Genomic DNA, 17,967 nt, shown 5'->3' with positions numbered 1-17,967 from the left:
GTGACACTCACCCAAGCAAGAGCCAGACAACCAACCCTGGAAGTAAGTGGGCTTTTGATTAACAGTGGCAGCCATAATGATGACATGTGGTTGGAGAAACGCCAGTGGCCAGAAGCCACCAGTACTGTCAAGACACTTCTCTGCCACATCACCACCTTGTCTCAGAGTGCACACCCTTCATTGGCTGAGAGAAGTTATACCTATTAAGTGACAACTACCCTTTCCCTTTTCACAAACACAGAGAGAAAACAAACACAAAAACAAGGAAGAAATGCCTCCTGCTTCCAGAGGCTGCTGTGCAATGCCTGCTTCAGGGCCATCCATACAGACGTACTTGTGGCTGACACAGTTTTACTTGGCTCTCGGCCTCTTGTATGCATGCTGGGTGCATTTTACCATGGCGTTCACTCCCGAGTCCCTGACTGACTTTAGGTATATACAAACAGGAACACGTTTGTCCTTTACTTGACCTTTTGTACTTTATTCTGCACTTGAGTATATTGGAGCCTTCCCTATCAGCCTGCACGAGCTGCCTCTGCGGTACTCCATAGAAAGGAATGACTCATTCCTTCAACCACAGCTCTTTGTCCATGCTTCTTAGCAAACGTTTCCAGGGTATCTGGATGAGATTAGTAATCAAGTATATATGTCTTTTACATTTTGATATTACCACATTTCAGAAAATATTGTACAGTTTCTACTTTCCGGCCAACTGCACAAAAATATGCAGCCAGTGGGACAGAGGGACCTAGGGGCCACTAAGAATAACACTGAGAATAGTGCACTGGCCTGTTGTGTAGGGCAGCACCTAGTGGCCTGCTCCTGTCTAAGCATATGCAAGCTGGGGGCCCAAGGGTGCCCTGAATCACTGCAGAGTGGGATCTACAGGGGCACTGGGAGTGAAGGGCAGGCAAATGTGGCTGGGGTCCTGCCTGAATGATTTCTTGAAGCCATTGTCTCTGTCCTGCCTGGCCTCCTTAATAAGAGTTGATTCAGGGTTTGGGGGGAGCAGTAGGGAGGGGGTGTGCAGTCCTCACCATAGGCACCCAGGATTGTGTCACAGGAGGGAGAGAAAGAGGAAGGGGGGAACCCATCTCTGGGAGAGGCAGGACCGTCAAGAACCCCTGACTGATGAATAGCGAGTGTGCCCTTGAACCTCGCTGGGTTTCCCTGTTCTCAGGCACAGAACAAGAGCCTTGAGACACATGGAGCCCAGCTGCACGGGGATGGCGGTGGTTCATCTCAGACACTTTGACAGGCTGAGCCTTTCCCCTGCATAGCTCTGATCTGCCTCCCAGCTCCCCTGGCAACAGCACAGCAGCATGGCTCCTGGTTCCAGGCCCTGCCTGCTGTGAGCAGGAGGAGGGAGGAAAAGGAGCACCAAGGGGAGGACAGCTGGGGAGAAATGTTGTTAACTCCTGGGAGGCTGAAGTCCCTTCCTTTGGCAACTTCCCAGTGTGCTGTCTAGTTCTTTGGGGTGGAAACGCTGGTGATGAAGTTTCCATTTCCCAAGTGACGGAGCAGAGTGTTCTGCATCACATCAGACCCAGAACAGGCCTGAAAGGTGTGGCAGCAGCAGAGATGAAGGAGACCTGGGCAAGCAGGCCAGTGACAAAGGCCCCTAGAAGGGAGGTGGGCACTTGCCCTGGCCTCTGGCCAAGTTCCAGGGGCAGGACTGCCCCGTGCACAGCCACCCCAGGATGGTGGCTGCTGCGGTGTCCTTTCCTGCTGCATTTTCCTGTTCGGGTTCTGGGCTTTGTATGCATCCCGTGACTTTGGCAGGAGTTACCACTTCTCTGTCTGTTCCCAGAAAAGCCGACCAGAGCCTGTTCCATCATTTCCCTTCACAGGACAATCTAAAGACAAGAGAAGTAGTCTGTAAGCAGCTTGCACTCAGGGAAGTTGGTATTCTATGAATCCCATTCAGGTATTATGAGGGCTAAAACTAGGAACTGTTGCTCTCGGAGAAGAGGGAAATGGGGAAGAGAGGGGCTCTTGCAAGGTTGTGTCCAGACCTTCTCAGCAGGGAAGTCCTGAAACTGAGAAAAAGGATTTATTTATGACCATGGCCTTTGGGACTTCTGGGGGCAGCTTAGATAAAAGACACTGAACTTATCATTCCAAAGTGGTCTTCTATATTATTTATGTGTCTTTGGGTACATTTATGTGAAAGATAGTTATTATTATTGTTTTAAATTGTATTTACATTCTTCTGCCTCCACGTATGTCTGTGTGGTGTCTGATCCCCTGGAATTAGAATTACAGACAATGGTGAACTGCCATGTGGGTGCTGTGATCTGAATCTGGGTTCTTGGGAAGAGCAGCCAATACTCTAACTGCTGAGCCATCTCTCCAGCCCAGGTATGGTGGTTGCTGTGGTAGTGGTTGTTATATTTTGAGTCTAAGAACAGACCTCAAAGCCTTGAACATGCTTATACAAAGCTCTCTACCACAAAAGTATACCCCACCTCCTTTCTCATTTTAGAAACATGCAAACGTCTGAGAGAGAGGGTCACCCTGGTAATACAAAGGTATTGGTTCCACACCTCGAAGGCTCACAGCTACAGTTGTCTCAGCTGTGTCTGTAACAGTCACTTGGCTGGGGAAAGCAGGGAAAAGGACAGGGCATGAAGAAGCAATGCCGCATGGGTTCCTTAGGTTAGGGAGCTATTGAATCTAAGGGTCTGGGCCAGGGGATGTCCCAAATACATGACAAACCGTTCCTGAAGCCACCAGGGCACGGCTCAGAGTATTTGGAACTAGAGGAGGCAGACCATCCAGACTCAGGCTAAAAGCAGACCTAGTGAAAGCACGCAGTTTGGCCCAGACCTTTGCTCCAGGACGATGGGCTGCTTCCCACTCAAAGCTGCAGTAAAGCAAGCTTCTGGGGTTGTTTGTTTGTTCATTTGTCTGTCGGCCTTAGGCAGAGGTGTCTGCCTACTATCCCAGGGCAGCTTGAAGAAGAAAAAGTTTGCTGAGTTTCCTGAAAGTCAAGGAGCAGGAGGTAGGATGACTCACAGACAATAAAGCTGAAAAAATAAGAATTCCCAAATTATAAAATGTAGGGACAGAGTACTGCATCAGATCTGGTGCTCTTTTCCCAGGTCTAGAGAGGAAAGAGGTTTGCCCAAGAGCACTAAGCAGGACGGCAGTCTAGAGGGCAGTCTCTGATTTCCAGGTGAGTGGGGCTGGAAGAAGTTGTGACCTTGTTTCTTTACTAGGCCACCTTGGGCCCTGAAAGAGAAATATTTCAGGAAGGAAAAAGGAAAAAGAAAACTCACTAGAAGCCACTACTGTCAAGGTGCACATGTCCAGAAGAGGCTCGAGTCTCCAAAATCCTGAGTCTGGCTTGAGGCCAGAAGCTTTCTTCAAAGACATGATGGCTTTGTCCCACCTCCACCTCCAGCATCACACTCGCAGACAACAGGAGTCACTGACCTCTCTAGAGAAAGAAGCAAGGCATGAGGTGTGGGTCAGAACACAGACAGGTCTCCACTCCTTGGCCCACAGTGCTTCTAAAGAGGGGTACAAGGGAAGGCTCAGAAGTTCATCACCACACACACACACACACACACACACACACACACACACACACACATACACACAGAGAGAGAGAGAGAGAGAGAGAGAGAGAGAGAGAGAGAGAGAGAGAGCGAGCGCCTGGAGCTTGGATCTGATGGGGTGGGCCCCACAGGAGGCAGAGCTGACCTAGTGAGAGAGCATGGGATACCCCCTGAATCACGTGTCCTGCCATCCTGTCAGGAATTGCCCTGAGGCAGGTTTGTGTGTTTGAGGAATAGACACCTATGTGATGGAACAGAGAGACAGAAAGACAAATAGATTTACTTGGGTCCAGCTGTGCCTTCTGTCTTGGGCTGCTGGTTCAAGACAGTTGCCATGCTGGTACAGAGGCCATACTGGTAGCTAATACTCCAAACATCACCCCTGTCCATCCTCCCAAATCAAAGCCATGTTAAATGACCTTCTAAGCTGTCACACATTTAAAGAGAAAGTATGGGTGTCTGGCACCAGTCACAGCAACTCTATGCTATGGGAGTTTTCTAACACCACAGATGATGCCTTAGAGGCCCCAGAACATTCAGGATCTAACTGCCCATCAATCCAAGGCTGAGTGTCTGCCCACAGCATCTCTTCCTCTGTCCCTTCTCTCCAGCCAGGATTTTCCTGCCTCCTGGTAGCCACAGCCCCCCAGAACTACCTGTACTTGTATTCAGCATCCTGACTTCAATTTCTAAACTCTGGGTTTCCTCTGAGTCACTCAGACTAATATAGAAAGAATACGATCTAGTATAACCACTGAAGCTGCAGGACAAACCTCTTCCCCTGGCCAGCTCTCATAGCATTCTCCTGGGTAACCAGGAGAATGACTACCTGTAACATAAAGAGACTATTCTAACTGGAACTGGCAGCTGGAAGATCTAGGATCTGGTATACCGCTAAGGGCAGCTACCAAAAAATAAAAGCATAGTCACATAGGACAGACTAGAGAGCACCAATGTTGGGAAGTTTCCTTCTCAGGAACAAAGAACAAGGCTGCATTGCTGCAGTCAGTGCTGATATCCCAGTGGATACTGGGTACCACCCATCCTGGGGCCAGCCCAGCCAAGGTTCGGCCTCCAGAGGGGAAGCTGCGCTTGGAATGTGATTCCCCAGCTTTGCCATGACACTTGGTGATGCTCCATCAGCAGAGTGTGACTCTTAAGATCCCTTGTCACCTCCTAAAGCCTCTGCCAGCCCGCCCTCCCAGCACCACAATGATCACCAGATTAAGGAGCTCAAAGATACAGCTGAGGCAGCAGCTGAGGCAGCTGAGAGAGGGGTGAGGCAGGGAGGGCAGCAGGCAGCTCCCCCAAATCCCTGCCATCTTGACTCTTCCCCACCCCTGGTGCAGGCCCTTGGCTCACTGGGCCTGACTTCTATTCCCTTCTTCACTAAGGTCTGGACCAGTCCACCAGACTCCCAGATAGACTAAGAAACAAGTGGGAGGTAGATGAAGGGATGGAGAACAGAGGGAAGTGAGAAACTGGCTAGGGCCATGCAATCGAAAGAGAATGGCTCAGGGGCTCACCTTTGTCCTCTAGGTCATCTGAGGCCAATCACAGAGCTCCCTGTGGGTCTCTGGCCAGATGCCTGCTCTAGATCAGAGTACATCCCACCATGTCTGAGGAGAGAAGGCTGGTAAAGAAGAAACAAGAGAGAGAACTGGGCATTAGAACATTTTCCTAAAGACACCCAACTTATTAAGGAGACGCACAGTAATTGAGTGTGGTGGTACAAGCGTTGAGTCCCAGGACACAGGAGACAGAGGCAGGAAGATCTCTGAGAATTCAAGGCCAGCCTGGAATACATGGGAAATTCCAGGACATCCTTGGCTATATGTAGACCCTATCTAAAATTTGAAACACGGTCTAGAGCAATGGCTTAGTGGTTAAGAGCACTGATTACTCTTCCAGAGGTCCTGAGTTCAATTCCCAGCAACAACATGGTGGCTCACAACCATCTGTAATGGGATCCAATGCCCTCTTCTGGTGTGTCTGAAGATAGCTACAGTGTATTCATATACATAAAATAAATACTTTTTAAAAAATAAAATAAAATTTGAAACACACACACCACTTACATAGAGTAATCCCTTTCTTTTCTGACTGTAAAGAATGGCATAGGCTTGGTAATAAAAACTAATCAGAAAGGAATTGGGAGTTAGGACTGACTAGTCCTAGGCTTAGAAGTTTAGTCACCCATAGGCTATGTCACAAGAGGGCAAGACAAGTGGGGACAAGTGGTGGAAAGCAACCAACAAAGAACTCAAGGTCACATGTGCAAATGCTTGCACATGGATGAGGGAAGTAAGGCTGCCCCTTACCTTCTGGGGTTCCTGTGGAGCTACAGAGGGCAGAGGGTAGGCACTCTGAAGGCATGACCTGATAAGTTGCTAGGAGGCCTGGCTGAGCTTAGTCTGGACAGCACCCAGCATTTCTCAGTCCTGTGTCCTATCCCAGGACCAGCAGGGAGTGAATGGGACCACCCAGGTCACCAGTCAGGAGTTGCTCTCTCTTCTCCTGTGCTGGCTGGGGTGGCTTTGCACCACTACAGCATACAGGCCAGAGAGAGGAAGCCTCAGGCTTGGGAGCGGGCTCTGTCCAAGGACCTGGGGAGGCAGGTTCTGCTGATTCCTCATCTTCCATCAATTGCTCAAAAACCCAAACTCACACTTGAGCGTATGCAGTGGTCAAATCCTTCCTTCCATATTCCCCCACCCCACTCAGAAGTCACTAGTCTCATTCTTGTCATCGTGCTAAGTGAATACAAGCCGAAATGATCAGCACCAGCAGAGAGCTCCTCAGCCAGGACAGAACCAGGAGTTCCTGAAGCTCAGCTTCATTACTGTGCTTCTGGGATTAAGAGTCAAAGGGACTTGTACTGTCCAAGGTCACAGAGTAAACCAGTGGCAAGGCCATGACTGTACCCTGTCTACCACCCTACTACAAGGGCCTAAAAGGGAGCTTCCCCATCATATCTTAAACAAGACCCTGACCTGCTATGGACGGCAGGGGTCTGGGGACAGAGGAGGCCATAATGCGATAAGCCGACTGGCCATCTGGCTCTGGGACGGAGGAGAGCCCAGACTGGTCGCTTCTGCTGCCTGGTCCCAAGGGGCCCTGTGTCACAAGAGACAGACTGCCAGATGGACAGGCAGTAGCCTAGGTCTGGGTAGAAGCCAATGAGTCCCCTGGAGTCAGAGCTGACCAACTTTCAGGGGTTGGGGAAGGAGTCCGGGGGCACAGCGAGCAAGGCCAGGCTCCCCCACAGGTCACAGAGCAGCAGGACAGGGAAGCTAGGATTCCCCACCCAGAGCCACAGCCTAGCTCCCCAGGTAGGCCAGTGCAGCCTTGCCAAGCTCAACTCCACAGCCTCCAGCCCTTGGCCAGTCACAAACAGGGCCCCCTCCTGGGGGAGGAGGAAGGCAAACACATCTCCCCTGGCACCTTCTCAGACATGCATGCAAAACTAATTAACATGGGGAGACATGCGAGGAGCAGCCGGCCAGCTCCACACCCTGAGTCCGTGCAGACAAGGCGATCCCTTGTCCGGGGACCTGCACAAAGCTTTGTTGCTAATTTAGGCATCTGTCTCTGTCTGGTCTGGTCCTCCTGCCTGCACTGGGGTTTTTCCCAGCCCCTCGGACAATGCTGGGAACAGGCCTGCAGATCCCTTATTCAAATCACACCCGGGACAATAAGCTCATTGTGCAGACCACAGAAAGGGGGATGCTGGGGGGTTGGGGGGGAGTGTGTAAGGGGCATCAGGGAGTAAAGAAGGGTGGGGGTGTGTGTGAAGAAAATAGGAAGCCAGTAAAGTGTTTACTAACATAGCCCCTGCAGCTGCCTTGGGCCCCTTGCCCCTCCCTTGCTTGGCTGGGAGCTAGGGAGAAGTCTTGGGACTAAGAGGTGAGAGCTCTCCCCCCCCCCCCCCAACGGATGCAGGACCTTGTGCCTATGGGCCCAGCAGATAGATACAAATTCTGACTCGAACCTCCAATCTGGTGGCTCTTCCTTCAACAATCTACAACTGTCTCTGCATGTGCAGGTGGCGGACAATTTTTTAATAGCATAGTTAGGGGGTTCCTTTTTTTCTTACCTCAGGCTTAGCAGAGTAATGTGTAGACTCACTACAGAGATGAGGCTAGGGACAGAGGCACTGGGGGCTGTGCAGGGTGGGACGGGCTGTCTCAGTCATTGTCTTCAGGCAACATATCATTTCTCCTCCTTCCCATCTACTAAATTAGAAAGTAGCTGGTAAACTGCAAAGGGGGGAGGCTCCCCATGGACAGGGCAGAAGGAAGGCAACTCTGTGAGCTCTTGGCAGATGGGGCTCACCCAGCCAGGCAACTGATCAGGCCATACCTGACCAGCCCCTTGACTGCATCCCCACACAGTGAACAAGAGGAAAAATCCCGAGTCTGTATGTGTGCAAGAACATACAGACCAGCATCCTGATGCCTGCCTGAGGGGGAGAGCTGAGGCTTTGAAATGTCTTCTTTTTACCAACACCGCCCCCAGCTCTCTGTCGCACTGAGCACGCCTAGACAGGCCGACATAAATAGATACACGCAGCCTGACACTGACACGAAGATACAAAAAGAAACACACACACCCAGAGGTGGCAGCAGACACACTGACGATGGTGTGATGAGCGCTGGACAAGAGCATCAGCCAGAAGCTGCGGCCACTGGGGTGGCCAGAAGGTTAGTGTGGCTGCAAAGCAGCACTCCAGCACTCTTCTTTTTGTCCTGTCTCTTCCTTTGTTTGTTTTCTGAGGCAGGATCTCTCGTATAGTCCTGGCTGGCCTTGAACTCCTTACTGTCCTGTCACTATCTCCCAAGCACTAAGGTTAAAAGCATAAACCATCATATCTGGGCTTCAAAAGTCATCTTCATTGTCTTGAGTCTTAAGGCAACGTATCCAGATGCTGGGGCAAAGTGGAACTTTGTGGAGATAGCTTTCCTTTCAGTACTACCTCAGGCTCCAGTTTCTTGCTGTTAGAATAATTCCGGGGGTTGGGGATTTGGCTCAGTGGCAGAGCGCTTGCCTAGGAAGCGCAAGGCCCTGGGTTCGGTCCCCAGCTCCGAAAAAAAAAGAATCAAAAAAAAATCTTAAAAAGAATAATTCCGAGTATCATAGGATGGAGAGAGACATAAATGATTACTATATACTGTCCTGTGATGGAAAAGTATTAACTCGAACAGCCAACAGTCAATTGTTTTCAGTTTAACAATAAAGGCATTTTATACAGGTCAACCTAGAAGGAAACAGTCCATTTATTTATTTATTTAATTATACTGTATTATATTTTGAGATATGACCTTATTGGTTGCTCAAACTGACCTTGAGCTCCTGGGATCAAGCATTCCTCCTGCCTCAGCTTCCTGAGTAGCCAGGGCAGGACTTGTATGTCCCCACACCCACCTTCCCTGTTTCAATGCCTTTCTCAACAGGTGCTTTTGTCCCAGTGAAGAGAAATAGTAACGACAACAGTAAACTGTGTAAGTTCTACATAGGCCTTCCAGCTACAGCCACATACAGAGAAAGAATAGCTGCTGGGGAGAGCTATGAATGGGTATTTGGGGCCTACAGCCGTGCTTGGGAGGGAACCCACCTTCTTAGTCATTGCCAAGCTGTCTTTTCTTCTGACCCACCCTGGAACGTGTCCTGGAAGAGAGGCAAGGGCCATGAGAGGGAGCAGAACAGGAAGTGAGACAACCGCACACCTACTCCTTCAGCACAGGAGTCTGTGAGCCACTTTGCCCTAAAGGAAGCATCTCTCAGGAGCCTTGGGACTGAAGTGTGTGCTGTTAACTGACTCCCATATTTAAACTCTTGGCAAGTCTCTGTGGATGTGACATTTATTCAGTAAACTGCCTCCAGAAACCTAAGCAAAGGAAGCCACATGGGAGCTAAGGCCACCCGCCAGTGCAGGGAAGACCCTGAGCAGCCCCTTGCTCTGTACTAAGAGTACGTGCGTTTTCCCTGGAAAAATATCTTCATTGACCTCTCAGTTTCCTAAAGGAAAGACACAAGTTTCAGGAAGAATCCAGCACTGCTGTCTCATCAACTGTTACGCACCTGCCCAAAAGAAAGCCTACTTCAAGTACACTCGCCTTGCCACCAGCAATAATTGGACAGTACATAATGAGGCCAAGGGCAGGGCGTAACCCCTAGCCTTCTGGTGGCTCAATCATTCAAAGATTTAGAAGGAGCTTCCATGGAGCCTAAAGTGCTTTGATAGCTACCATACAATATCTAAAAGCTTTATCAATACACACACACACACACACACACACACACCAAGTCCACCAGAGAAGAAACCTATTTGTCTTTCCTGTTCTTGGAAGGCAAGGGACAGAACAAGCCCATAGACAGGGAGAGAGGGCTGGGGATCAGGGTTCGTTTGCAGGGCTAGGCCACAATCTAGTGATGTGGGAAGGTGGTGGCCAGTGCTCAGTCTGTTGGTTTCCATGTGGACCTAACTCCAAAGACTGTGCTTGGAATCCAGATTAAGGATATCCAGGGGAGGATTCCAAACCCGGTGCTCCAGACAAGCTTCTGTTGTCTGAGGAAAAGAAAACACGAATTCCTCCATGAATCCCCAGGTACTGTTGGATATCCAGTGGCACTTAAGATTTTTCTACTAGTTTCACATATAAATCTCAACAAGTTATTGACATTCTGATTGTTAAGATCCAAATTGTTCTAAATGGAGAAAAGGAGGCTATGGGACCAGTGGGATCTAGAGGACTGAAGTCTAGCTGAGCTAAGTGACGGTTGATGGTCACCATGGGCAAAGCATGAAGTGGCCTTTGACTTTGCTCTGCAGGTCCTGGAAGAATGAGGGGCAGAGGGGAGGCAAGAAGCCACAGGCGAGGTAACTGTCACATCCTGTGCTAACTCAGCACTCCGTCCCTCAGCCTGACCTTCCTGTTGTGGACGGATACGTGACATTCCATATTACAAGAGCTAAAGGACTCCGTGGAGGAGTGTGGTTTCCTGCTCTGTGTCCCCAAGGCCTTGCTTGACACATAATGTGCAGTCAATAAATGTTGAGTGAATAAATATTGTGGTAAAAAAAATAATGTGGCGTGGGAAGGTGTCCAACTTCTAAGCTCCACAACTCCCTTGCAAAGTTGGAAATGGCTCCATGAGCTACTGGAGTCCAGGGCAAGTGCTATGAGGTGACAGGCGCAGAGTGGATATGCCTGCTCAGCTCCAGCTGCCTAGGTGGCCCAGGGCCTCCATCCTGCCCTCCATGGTGACCAGACCAGTGCCTTCAGCTGTCCCCTGCCTTGTTATTCTCTGCTTCAACCTGACCTGTGCTCCATACCAGGTCTATCCTCCCAGCTTCTCTAAACCTCTGGCCAGAGGGTACTACCCTCTGCACGGATCCTGCCCTCTCGGTGGCCTAAACGTCACATTTGGTTCCAGGAAGACTTCTCTGGTATTTCTATCTCCAGAAAATCCCTCTTGTCTTAACTTCCTGGGCCCAAGTTAAACCCCTGTATGCGTGCCTGCTAACGCTGTTCAAGTTAATCTCTAGGACCCGGAAGTCAGGGTTCTCCCCACACTTCTGACTGTGGACAATCAGAAGACACAGCAGCTGAGTGGGACGTGGGAGAGAGCTAAGCTCGCTCCCTTGCTTACCATCTTCCAGAGATTTTATTTATATCAAATGTGTGACACGACATCTCCTCTCCCCTCTGCCTCTCTCCTCTCCTTTCTCTCTTCTTTCTCAGACCCAGAGGTTGAACTTGGGCCCTGGTATTTCTTGAGTGCTAATCCTAAATTCACAAAGAGGAGAACATCGTGCTCCTTGTTTCTGAACTAGATCAGAAAGGCCCAGCCTGGATCCTGTTGAGCCCGTGGCCTCTGCCTCACTGCTGTGCTCTGGCAACATAAGGGAGAGGTTGGCGAGATGGCTCAGGAAGGTTGCCAAGCCTGACAACCTGAGTTTGATTACCAGGCCCACACAGTAGAGAGAACCAACTCCTGCACGTTGTCCTCTATCTACACACACACACACACACACACACACACACACACACACACACACACACACACACTATGTAAATAAACATACATAAATACTAATATACTAATATATATTTAAGTACAATGGGGTACCAGAAAGTTGCAGGCTCATAACAAGAGGTAAACTAGAGACTTCTCTCTCTCTTTACCTTCCCTAAGCACTTGGTAAAAAAGTGACACTCTCAGAAATGATGGCCACTGTCCTAACCAGCAGGACTTTAGGCTGCCAAACTGGCAGGCAGAAGGGGTCTGGCATTCTCTGCTTACAAGAATAAGGTTGAGGGCTGGTGAGATGATGCAGCAGTTAACCAAGGGGCCGGGACTGATATAGATCTGCACACTCTTGTTGGCTTACAATACCTGAAATTTCATTTCCAGGGAATTGGAAGCCCTCTTCTGGGTTCTGAAGGTATCTGTACCCCCCCCCTCTCTCTCTCTCACACACACACACACACATACACACCTTAGAAAGAAAACAAGATTGGACAAAGGACACAGACCCCATCCTTCCCCCTTAGAAGTCTAGCACTTCTAGGAGCAGAAAGTAAGGCATTCACCCTGAACGGTCAGTATCTTGCAATTGTGGAAGCTTGTGGAGTTTGTTCACCCTGATTTTATTTTATTTTATTTTATTTTATTTTATTTTATTTTATTTTATTGAGAAAGGATTTCTCTATGTGTCTCTGGCTGTCCTAGAACCACCTGAGTTTTATACTGGAGCACAGCAAGTTGTTAGCTGACAGACACTGTCAAGACAAGTCAGGACCAGATGAGATATTTCTCACCTCTCTAATTCCTTCCTGGGCTTCTGGGGACCTAGCACTGAGTTCTCTCTGGATTATTCAGCAGTGTTGCCTGCCTTAAGCAGGAGATATTGCAGAGACGTCTTCTTATGGCCCAAACAGAGTCCTTGGGAGACAAGAGCCTTGTGATAACTGAGATAGCTTCCTATGAGCTACAGCTCCTGAGACCTGCCTCAAGCAATTCCCCATGACATTTGGTTAAGAAAAGAAGGGTGAACCCTGTACTAGATATACTCCTGTGAGCCAGGCCTGAAAGACTCAGCATGCAGAGATCAGCACAGAGCCTGGCACAGTGCACATGACTCCTGGTCAATGCTTGTGGCATTGTCACCACGACTCATGCTTCCCATTCCTTGTCTCTCAGGCTCCAGGGAGGAGACACTTTCAGACGAGAGTACAGAAACTGAAAGGTCCTTGACCCAGACCAGATTTCCCCTAGCAAGAAACTGAAAGTTCTGAAAGGGGCTAAGGCTGGTGGCAAGGCTAGCCCACAGCCTGGGGTCTTCCAAGGTGAGAAGGCTGAACAGGCCTCTACCCTCTGACAGCAGGACAAGCCCAGCACCTCCCCTAAGGGGAAAAATCTCTCTGGAGACCAGAGGCCTGGCAGGGAGCCAAAGCAGGAGCTTCTCCAAGAAAATGCTGGCTTTGAGCCAAGGAGTATCCCAGAAGCTCCAGCTTGCACATCGGTGAGGCTGAGGGAGGAGGGGCAGCCAAGAGATCGGCAGCCCCAGCCATCTTCCAAAGGAACCTAGCCAAAAGGGAATTTGGTAGGAACCTGAGACACACAGCTGTCTTTCCTTGTTTAGTGGTTTCTATGTATTTGGGAGAGCATGAAGTCACCACTGCCTAGTGTGGGTGCCACTTTTGGAATAATGATCCTGTCAGCTCCCACACACAAACCCGCTAAGGAACTGCTTATCTTTATCTAAAGATTCTTCCAGGGTTACCCTCATCCTAAGTGCCGAAAAACACAATGTTGCTTATGGATTCAGACCACAGCTTCCACCTCCAAAGACTGAGGGGTAATCCCCACATAACAGGCTCTTCTAGGCCTGAGAGCGTCCACTGCACTCGAAGCATAGACCTGAGATTAGACACCTCCTGGGTGAGGTCAGAAGAACCAGTTTCAAGTCTGTGCCAGGACACCGTCCTCTGGTTTAGACCAGCCATTTCAGTTCCTATGTAATCTCGAATGTTCTAGAAGCCTCATTCCAAAGACAGAAGAAACAGGTCACTTTAATTATGTATTATATTTAGTCAGATATTACTTAAATGTGCCACACTGCCCAACTTATGAGAGCAACCATTCATGTCTATTGGATATCACATTGGGCAGGACAATACAGCTGTTGACTCCGTCAGCAAGTCCTCATTTTTAGATGAGGATGTGGTTAAAGACTATGGAGAAGGCACCGAGGTAGAAAGCAAAGCCACAGACCCCGTCCTTACAGCTGGGCCTACAGTCTTCCCTTCCTGATTCCAGATGCATAGCATGGACTATTAGGTAGATGACTGTATGATCAATCAAGTTCAGGGAGACATAAACCTATTTGAAATAGGCAACCCAGAAAGGACTAGAAATGGACACACTAGATGTTACAAGCCTGGGGAACAAAGACAACAGAAAGGAACTGGAAGGCGGCTCTGGGAGACCTCTATGTCACACCAAGCCTTGTTGAGGCCCTCTGTCTGTGCCATCCTGCTCAGGGCCACCTGGCTCCCATGGCGTGTCAGTGCCCATGCTCCAGCACAGGGTCTGGTGAATTTTCCACCACGTCTCCCTGGAAGAACTACCCACAAAAGCTCCTCTCTGCTTTAGAAGGCGAGAACAAGCCGTGCATTTACCCACTGCCTCTAGTCTTCTTACTCTGAGTCGCCATGCCAACACACAGTCATAATTACCAAGGAACGCGTCAATAGTGGCAGCATTGACAAAGACACTATATCAGGGCTTGTGAGCTAAGCAAGGTCAGGCTCTTCACAGCTCCCCAGCTTCCTGCCCACTTCCTTTATTCCACTCCGATCCATCTCTTTCCTTCATTCTCCCCCACCCAGATGGTCTGATTTTATTTTCTCTGCAGAGAAAGGAACTACAGCTCAGTGTATAAAACACTTTTATAGCAATTAGAAGACAGGTTCTTCTTTGAGTTCTGATTTTAACTTGTGGGAAAAAAGTCACTTTAATATCCAGGCCTCGGGGCTTGCTTTTTTTTTTTTTTTTCTTTCTCCTGTCAATGGACACTACCTATTCAATAAAGGGGTGCCTGCATTTAATTTGCCTTCTAAATTCAGAGGTTGATTAAGTGTCATGTGGTCATCTCTGAAATAGTCTTTGGGATCAACAACAGAAGTACCAGAAGCTCAGGGGAAACAAAAGAAGGTTCAGATCAGAGAGGGAGTAAGTTCTAATGCCTGGGAACAGCAGGGCTTGCATCTCCCCCCAGGAAGAGTGAAAATCTCAGAAAAGGAGCCAGGAGCAGCTGAATGGTGGCTTCTATGAGATTATGAAAAGATGAGTGGGATGGATGAGAACTATCAGGCTAAGTGACACGCATCCCGAGGCCCCAGTGAGAAACAGGACATGCACCCATTTAAAATGAGAGGTCACGAAAGAAGGCAGACAGTCATCACTGGAGCCTTACACAAGAGCGCCCCAATTTCAGAACACCCAGTGCACCAACATCTGAACTTACAAAGGAGATAAATTGGAGGCTGATGATTAGCATCACAAAATGATTATTCCCTTTGTAAAAGGCTTCCCTGCAGGACTGCTTTAAATAGTGCATTTAAACCATGATCTGATTTGCTAAATTCGATTTATACACATCTACTGCCTAAGCTGGCGTGCGGCTGTATTTACATGTCTTCCCTTGGCACAGAGGAGGGGAGAAGCCAGCCATTATTTGGGGCCTTTAATCCTTGCAGACAGTAACTAATCTGGGGAGCTGAACCCTGTTTTTCTTCTGCAGCTGGGGCTTTAGCTGCGAACTGGACCCAGTTCTGTTGCTTTCCCCTTGGAGACCCTGCTGGAAGGTGTTAGGACTGGGACCAGATCTGTGGGAGCCTTTCTGAAAATGGGGGCTCTCTACTAAGAAGCATACCCATCCCCACATTCAGGAGTGACACTTTTTTGGTACAGATTTCTGGGTTATTAAACTATTTCCTACAGTCATCAAGCCATTCAAATCCCACCTTTGGGGGCCACTGACATTTACTAAGCTGAGTCACAGCTAGGTCAGTGTATGTCCTTAAAGCCACAAGAAGCAAACCCGTGGAGGAAAAGAAGCAGGCACTCCACTAAGAAAGACAAAAGATGCCCTGGCACAACACGGGAAACCTTCCTGGCTTCACCTAAAGGGCTTTGCAGCCTTCATTGACAGCTCCCCCTGAAAGACAAATGACCCTTTCCAGTGAGGTCTAGTACATACGGCAGTGCAGCTAGGAATCAGGCCCATCCTACAGGGGAAACCCAGCCCACACTATTTGCTGGAGGGCTCAGAATATAGGTATAGGAACTCTACACTGAAAAAACAGAGTACCCACCCACCCCAATCCCCCCACCCCATCACCACCTCAGTGCATCCACCCATACTCTCATCTCAGCACTAGGTTTCACTTTAGGTTTTCTTTACAGAGTCCTACAACAGTCAGTCCAGTTTAGCACCTCGAACCAGGGCAAAGAATGAGAGAGCATCCCAGTCAAAAGAATGATTGTGTAGTCCAAAGTGAGAATCAAGAGGCCACAGGGAGGTCTAGTAAAGCCTTTTGGAGAACGGGGATCCCTAGTCCATATCCTTATTTTATTAACTCAGTGGCCTCAAGGAAAATCAACTTTTGGGGGGCTCGTGCCCCCGTCTATGGTATGTGCAGGCCGCCTACATAATCGCCCGGCTTTTTAATATTTTTTTCTTCTGGTGCTAGGTAAAGTGTGCCACGAGGCAAGTGCTCTACCACCAAGCTACATCCCCAGCCCACAAAGCTCTAAATTTTATACAGAACACATATCGGGGAAAAGGTTCGTCTTCCACAAATCCTGATGAGCTTCCATTTTGAGCAAGCTCATAAAGTCATCATCATGTTTTCTTTGTCTTGACTGCCAGAGAGCTCAGAGCAACGGCAATAGCACATCATAAATTCTATTCTAGACCAGGGCTTTGTGGTAGGCATTGGCCAAGAGAGCTGTCAGATAGGCTGGGTAGGAAGGGGATGTGAGTTCAGGAGAGGCCTGATGGCTGGAAAGGAGAACAGACAAGATAAATCTTCCTGTTTATGTGTATGCACTTGCAGAGTTTTAAATCAAGAAACAAGGCCTCGGGCTTAACAGCTCTGAATCCACACTTTGGTGAAAGTCACTTAAGGGACTCATCACCCGATCTATTTAGGGAGGTCCAAGACCTTAGGACTGGCACAAGGCAGGATCCTATGAATATAAATTGACAACTGAAGTCTCTTGGTGGGTGACTCTGTACACAAACACACGTGTATAGGCCATCCAAGGCTTAAGAAGGTAGACACACCAATGACTGATGGAATAGGGCACAGAGAAAGAAATGCAGTTGTGACTCTTGGGCTAAGGCCTGGAGAGGGTAAGTCCAAAGATGCTTCATCCTCAAACTAACGCATCCCAGCCTGAGCGGTGAGGATGGGGGTCTCTAGGTCACCCTCAGCCTCTACCACACTTTCACAGGACTGTTTGAGCCCTGGTCTATCTTTGCCTTAAGGTCACACCAGGGGCTAGGATAATAGAGAGAGGGGTGCTTACTACCTCCTGCATTAGTTTCAGGGAAGTGTGGGCGCTGGCCACACAGGTTAACATTGCTTGGGAAATAACTCTCCAAGAGCTTTCAAGTCCAAGCTACAAACAAAACAAACAAAAAATCTGCTGTCACTGTTGGTCAGCTGGGCCTGAACCTCAGCTTGGCAGAGAAGACCCTTCAGCCAGCATACCTGCCAGGGACTCAGGAGCCAGCAGCGGCCTACTTTCTTCTGCTGCTTTCTTTTCAACAGCCGGGAAAGGCATTGTGGCCTCGGGGACAGTGTCCTGGAATACTTGGCGACGGCCCGCCGCAGGCGACTTCCCAGACCCCTAGGCCGGGTGCGCTCTCCGCGCGCGCTGCTTCCATGGGGTTGAGCGGCCCTGCTGGCGCGAGGAGGAGCTCGGCCGACCCTGCGGCGCTGCGACCTACCTCGTGCCCACGCAGCCATCTTGCCGCCGTGCGTTCGCTCTCAAAATGGCCTCCCGGCCCCGCAGCGCTCCCCGCCGAAGCCTTGGCGCAGGCCCAGGGGACGCGGCTGGTCCTTCGGGTCTCCTCTCGGCGCCGGGCGTCGGGTTTACGCGTGCTCTGAGGGCCTTCCCTGCCAGCTTCGCGCGGAAGCTTCCATAGGCCCGGGTAGGCCTGGGACAGGAGGTGCGTGCGGGGCCGCCAAGGGAGTCAGTCTCTGCCTAAGCTCTCACCACGCGGTTTCCGAGAGCGAGCGCGCAGGACCAGGTCCTGAGTCCCACTGTGGGCTAGCCTGACCCCTAGGCAAGCGGCCCCTTTACCAGTCGAGGTTGCTGGCCA

At 49.7% G+C, this 17,967-nt stretch overlaps 1 long non-coding RNA gene across 1 annotated transcript in view; it reads right to left on the bottom strand.

Annotated features, from left to right (window-relative positions):
* Nucleotides 1–453: 453 nt before the first annotated feature.
* Nucleotides 454–17,967, bottom strand: part of Mir9-3hg (Mir9-3 host gene) — a 36,397-nt gene continuing 18,883 nt past the window's right edge. Inside the window, exons 7-9 of the long non-coding RNA XR_010062647.1 lie at nt 5,090–5,196; nt 3,282–3,442; nt 454–1,856 (exon numbers count right to left, since the gene is read on the bottom strand). This is a non-coding gene — a long non-coding RNA (Mir9-3 host gene). The remainder of the gene's footprint in view (nt 1,857–3,281; nt 3,443–5,089; nt 5,197–17,967) is intronic.

Source organism: Rattus norvegicus, chromosome 1 (genome assembly GCF_036323735.1).
Source record: "Rattus norvegicus strain BN/NHsdMcwi chromosome 1, GRCr8, whole genome shotgun sequence".
NCBI classification, from domain to species: Eukaryota; Metazoa; Chordata; class Mammalia; order Rodentia; family Muridae; genus Rattus; species Rattus norvegicus.
Note: the sequence above shows the minus strand (reverse complement) of the source record. Positions and strands in the feature narration are given on the sequence as shown.